Here is a 6,686-nt window from a genome sequence, read left to right as displayed (position 1 = left end):
CCCGCTGGTTCAGTTCCTGTCCGATAAGCTCTGGATAAGATGCAAATGAGATGAGAAGATATTTGTTTACGGGTTCCTCAGGCTCTTTGAATAAGCAAGCAATGAGAGAGAGAAAAAACCCCACAAACACTCGTTTGATATTAAAATTAATCACTCACACACACAAACACTACAAGAGCTCTTCCACCTATTCAACACCCAACTGCATGTTTCATTATTAGCACAGTATTGATTGCTAGTTGGTTCACTGCAGGTGTGCTGCCCGAGAAGTGTGTGTGGGCTGATTGCAGCTGTGGCCGGCATGACTGGACCTTAGTGAAGAGGACAACGAGAGTCTCTTTTGGTTTATATAAACCACTCAGCTGAGTGCTACTGTAGCAAAGAGCTCAGACTTCACAGACTAACCCACTCCAGGCCTGTGCTCAGCTCCCGGGATCTCTTTGGGGTTTAAGTGTCTCACTTCGACCCAAGTGACAAGGGCCTACACAGCAGAAGTATGTTTCAGTGTCTCTGAGGTGGGAAAAGCTACTTGGGGCAGTGAAGACCCTGGTGTGATGTGGAGATCATTACATACAGTACACTAGTGAACCGTGGCCACCACCACCAACTCTTGCTTCTCTTGTGCCAGACTCATTCTGTTTCTGTAGCTAACAATCTCCAGGAGCACAACCCCCCCCCCCCCCTCCCTTCACACACACACACACACCCCCAGGACATTCTCTTCAGCTTCTGGCTTGCCTGCCGACGCTCAGGTGGTGAGTAGATACTTCTGTTCATTCCTCTGCAGGGCAGTTCCTGGAGCGAGCACCGGCACCCTCTCCTGACTGGACGGCACCTTGCAGGCCTTATAGAGGACGAGGAAGAGGACGAGGATGAGAAGTGCCACCAGTACGTTGCAGACTATAGCGACCACTGCCGCAGTGGACAGCCCCAAACCGGGCTCGCCGCTCTCCATGGCCAAGGGCGATGCGGTGGGGACACGGCTGACCGGCAGTCAGCTGCTTTAAACGAGCCGCAGGCCCCGGGAGTCAGGGCAGGTGGCAGCACTCTGATCTGAGGTCTGTTTGTGAGAGGCAGAGCAATCTGCAGTTCAGAGTAGCATCGTAGGATGTGAGTGTCACAGCCAGCAGAGCGGCCACGCTCCATCCGACGCTGTCGTCTGAGCCCCGCCCGATCCAGCCTTCTCCACGCACATTCTCCTAAACAACGTCTTTGATGAGGAGGAAAGGCGTCCCAGTTTTCTCTCCCCTCAGAGCTGTACGTGCGTTTCGCTTTCCTGAAGCGTAACAGTCAGAAACACATTTTTAAAGGAATGCTTGAAATCTTGATGCTAATGATCTCAGGAAACGAGGAATAAGGGCCCCTGTGCTCACAGTCGTTGGCCCTCACCCCACCACCTTCCCTGGGATGAACGTCTCGGTTCAGGCCACTCTCTGCATGGCCACGGTGGTCCACGTTTACATCACGTGCTGGCTGATCTTCCTGGGTCAGATCCTTCAAATGTTCTCACGATCTTCCTGGAAAAGAACGAAGAAGACTTACACAGTACAGCGAGCACAAATATGAACTACATGTACAGTCATACGTGAGAGGCACTGATCAATCAAAGGGTTTCCTGATTTAGCGAACCAAAGGTCCCAGCTCTGATGTGTTGAGAGTGTGTGCGTTCTATCGAAACATCTTTCCGTCTTTCTTCTCTGTCTGTCTTTCTCTCTGTCCCTGCGCTGTGCTCACTGAAGCATTTAGGTGCTCAGCCCACTGTCTGTCTCTCTGCATCTCCCATCTGCCTTAACACACACACACACACACACACACACACACTAACACACAGCCATATGTTCAAGTGTCACATCTTGTGAGTGCTTTACACAAAACAAATTTTCCAGTTGCAATAAACAAATAATCATGGATGCGAAATAAGTCGCTGCTTCAAAATACTGACGGACAGATTTACTCAGACAGCAGTGCTGAAAATACACCGCTTCAAGACGCCTGTCGGGACCCGGCTGGTTGGCGGGTTTGCGTTTCTGGTGGTGAGTTGCCCACTCACGCAAAGGAGCTGTGCTGGAGAGGCCCACAGAACAAAGGACAGCTACATCCTGGGGGGGGCAGGGGGTGTGTCTCTGAACAGGAGCTCCGCCTACTCACACTACACCGTATATGTGAAGTACAGCGAGAGAGATGTATGAATAATTCACTCTTTAGTACACACTGGACACTAAGTACCTTATACGCTTGTCTGAGCTAATGGGGTCCCAATCTCTCAGCTGTTTGAGTGTCTCTGTGTACGCGTGTGCTGTATATTCGCTTGTGTTATGTGTTGTTTGTGAGTCATATTCTTTATGTGATTTATCTTGAACTTGATTCACTTTGATGACAATCTGATGGAGTTGGTAGAAAAAAAAAAAGCATAGTAAACCCACGAATGCTAATTTGCATGAAAACACACAACCCCTCTCTCTTTTACGCACACACGCACACACACACACACACACACTCAGCCAGCTCGTTTGGAGAGCAGCTCTGAAGGCACCCTGCACTTTGTGTAGCTTCTCCTGCACGGCTCAGTGCCTGAATCACAAATGGAAGACAATCTAAAAGTGGAGGGAGTGCAGATTAGAGCAGCTCGCACCAGCCTGCTTCACCTAGATTAAATCCGCCCCCGTCTGGGGAGACCGAGGCACCAAATAATAGAGACAGACCCCCCCCCCCCCCCCCCCCCCCCCCCTGCAGTGAGGAAATGTGAGTGTGTGTGCGCGTGTGTGCGCACTGGGACTGATGTTATCACAAAAGCTAAAGCATTGCTTACCATGTAAACCAGCATCTCTTAGCGACCCAGAGGGGAGAGGTTCCAAACACAGTTTGCCTGCATGACTGGACATGGCTACATCACTAAACTCCCTCAAGAATCAGGAAGGGGATTTAACTGGCCGTGAAGGACGCTTGTGCGGTGGCTGGAAAACCTCCTCACCAGCGCTTAGTAAAGGGGGCGCTGTGATGAAGCAAAGACAGATTGTGGTCCGTTTCATTGGCTGGGCGTTAAACACTGCTGGCACCCCGACGGGGGCAGGCTGGTGGGGGTGGGGTGGAGGGAGAGGGCTAAAGGGGTAAGTAGTACACACAGTGTGTAATTATATACCCTCTATGAGGAAGTCAGCATGGCAGCATGAGCTGTGTTTTACAAAAGCGCCTGTCAGCCTCGCACAATGACTGTCGTGTTTTCCCTCTCTGTGCACGAGGACAGTCAGACAGTGCAGTATGGCTCAGACAGCAGAGGTGAGAATCGCAGCTATTCTGGGTTGGGATTCTTGGCTTTGCTCACTCACACTGCACGACCCCAATCCCAGCCCCTCTCAGAGCTGGTGGGTGGATCTCTCAATAACGGCTCAAACGTCCCGGAAGCCACGCTGACCGTCCTGACTGTCTGCTCGACTACTAACCCCCCCCCCCCCCCCCCCCCCAACCTGCTCCAGGCCGCGGGGAAGAGGACTCAGAGACTTGCCACCTCCGTTTTCCATCATGTTTCTTCTAAGCTTTTCTTTGTCCCTCAGATGAACAAATTGCACCCAGGCGAATTGTGATACAACGCAAAAACACACAGTGTATGTCGAAGTGTCAGTGACATCACTGAAATCACTGAGATCGCTGAGAGATGAAGGTGCGTAGAACAAGACCACACCCTCCTCTTCCTGCTCACACGCCTCAAAATACTCTCCTGTGCCGATGTACAGTCATGTGTGAAATGGTAAGACGTATCACCAGTATTCAAGTGGGGAAAAGACAGATCACATGCCCAGAATTCAAGCAGTTCTAAGTGTAAAATAACCCAAGATGACCCGTGTGTGTGTATATTCGCTAGGTATTTCCCCCCATCAACACTCTTTCCATAAAATGTCATGTGGAGTATAAGAATGAATGTCTCCTTTATGACTCTTTATGTGGGAAGAACTCTTTCTCTCTCTCTCTCTCACACGCACACACAGACATGCTCCCTCTTATGCGCAAACACACACACACACACACACACACAGACTCCCAGAAGACCAGCTATGCTGAGTGTAGAATGGTAATTACCAAGCCGAATGTGATAGGCATTTCCTTTGCATTGATTCATGATAAATAAAACGTGCTAAAAATAAGAAAATAAATAAATCTAGTTAAAAAATCATCATGTAGAGTTTGTTTATCAAAAAACTGATTTAGATTGGTTGTCTGTAGGACTTCCATTCGTGGAAATTCTCATGGTTTCAGCAGTAAATACTAATACGGTTATAAATATGAGGAAGCATCTTCATTCTGAGCAGGCGTCAATTCATTGTCATTGTTGCTCTTTGGGGAGTGCTTGAGGCTACGGTAGAGCTCATATGTGTTTGCAATTTTTCAGTCAGAAACATCACCTTCAGATTTTGGATTATGGTCTACAGAGAGAAAGAAAATCTGCAGTTACAAACTGCTTGTGGCGAACAGCTGTGTGATGTCAGAGGAAATCCAATTATTTCCAAATAAACACAGATTGCTAATCTTGTTGATGACTCTGACCTCTGTAATGATATTCTGGGATCTTGGACTGAATCACCCATTACTGAAATATTCCCTTATCACCTCTGCTGGAGATCAAGAGGAAGGAACCTAAGGAAGACCTCAGTCTGTGCCGTGTAGGAGTTTCCTGCCTTCCAGCGGTGGGGAGAAAATTTGATGCCGCAGTAAATGGCTACTTGCTGAACCGAAGTAACTGGGGTAGCAATTAATGTAATGAATATTTGAATGTGTATTGGAAGAAGCTGCATGATGTGTTCGACATCGTTTCAGAGGAATTGGGCCTCGCGTGCACACAGCGAGATCCTCCCGCACCCGGCGAAGGGTCGTAAATACTTGCGAGATGAAAACAAGCCTAGGACTGATCGCACAGGACAATCGTCCACCAAACGCCAATGCGGTGGAGTGTGACGTGACCACGCAGGGCTCCGGGCTCTTAGGGAACAGCCGGCCAGCCATCCAAGGTGCTTTTCAGAGCTCAGCTGGCCACACTGTGCAGCTGTCTGAAGCCATTCACTTTAGCCAATGGAAAGTGCCAGTTCACAGCTGGACGCATTCAGCTACCGGGCTGACTGGCCGTCCATCTGAGATGATTCTTAAAGCATGAGTCACACAGAGCCGGACCTTCTCCTCGACATTTTCACCTATTAGACGCAGCCCTCCGGGGTGGAGGCCGGACAGAACACTTGCTCAAGGACGATATGACTGGGAAACACGCTTGTAAAAGTTCATAACAATTAGCATCAGCCCTGTATCCCCTCTAGAAGCAATGAGAGGCAGTAATAACAGGAGCAAAGCTACATCACAGTCATCAGGGAGACTATTACAATCAGTGCCTGCGCCCTGGCATTTAGAGAGAGAGAGAGAGAGAGAGAGAGAGAGAGAGAGAGAGAGAGAGAGAGAGAGAGAGACAGTGTGTGTGTGTGTGTGTGTGTGTGTGTGTGTGTGTGTGTGTGTGTGTGTGTGTGTGTGTGTGTGTGACTACATTCTATTATGACATCATTATAACGGGTGCATTTAAATGTAAATGTCAAATTACATCAGTATTTCCATCAACAGACCAAACTACAGACCAAACTGTCTAGCCAGCTACGGATTCAATGATGCGATCTGCCCCAGTCCCAGTCTGCACCACTACCGTCCGAGGGTAGTGGGGTGTCAGGCGGTGTCAGTCAGGGTTCGGTCCAGCGCGATGGCGTTGAAGCGGTGTGCGTGTGTCAGCTGTATTCACAACGCATGAGACACTCGCCTTTCACTCCACGTTTATCTGAGCTAATGAGTGTTAATCACAGCGATCACCGTGTCCCGACGTCCCCAAACACCATTCATAAAAGCTGGACTGGTACCAGCACCCCACATATACTGCATACGTTCACTCTACACATCACATTTGCGCATCATCACTGAGCTACCAGAACCAAAACAATAACAAATGCATTCACATAAAAACAATAACAGGATAAATGACACGAGTCTCCCCAGTTATTCGCCAGTAGCAGTTAAGAATATACGTACTGGAGGGTATTTGTACATAGTCAAGGTAAATCCGCGTATCTGCTCTTCCGGTCTGAGCCTGTAGTTCGTGTTCCGTCACATCACTCGGTACTGAGGAAGGTTCGGACTCATTTGGCAACGTGTCTAAGCCATTCAACGTCCGTTTATTGTAAAAGAAACTATTCACGATGTTAACGGGACCTGCATGCAAAACAAAGTGGTCTACGTGCTACGTAAGGTCAAATAGATACATACATAAACAGATAAATAAATAAACAGGATAATTCGTTTTACGCAGCCACGGTGAGAAGCACGAGCGCGTTCGGTTTTTCGCGGCAACTTTGAAGACCAACAACGTCTTATAACGTTATTGTGAAGGTCCAGTGCAGAAGATCTTACCGGTTCCGTCCATGCGCCAAGACTGCGTGGTTCTGATCTGTCAACACTCGAGGTGGAGTCTTATTCCCCACCAAGAATTTAAAGTGACGAGCACGATGCGACCCTGAATATGGAGAACAACACGAGTGGAGGACGCGAGCAGAAAACCTCCATCTGTTTCATTTATATCCACGTTGGACCAGAGAGCTCCGGCAATTAGAGGCACAAATGATATAAAATGTGCAAATCCCAACGCAAGTAAGACAGACGCTCGTATA

Source organism: Brachyhypopomus gauderio, unplaced genomic scaffold (assembly GCF_052324685.1).
Source record: "Brachyhypopomus gauderio isolate BG-103 unplaced genomic scaffold, BGAUD_0.2 sc167, whole genome shotgun sequence".
NCBI lineage: Eukaryota > Metazoa > Chordata > Actinopteri > Gymnotiformes > Hypopomidae > Brachyhypopomus > Brachyhypopomus gauderio.
The sequence above is the reverse complement of the archived record's forward strand: the minus strand, read 5'-3'. Positions refer to the sequence as shown.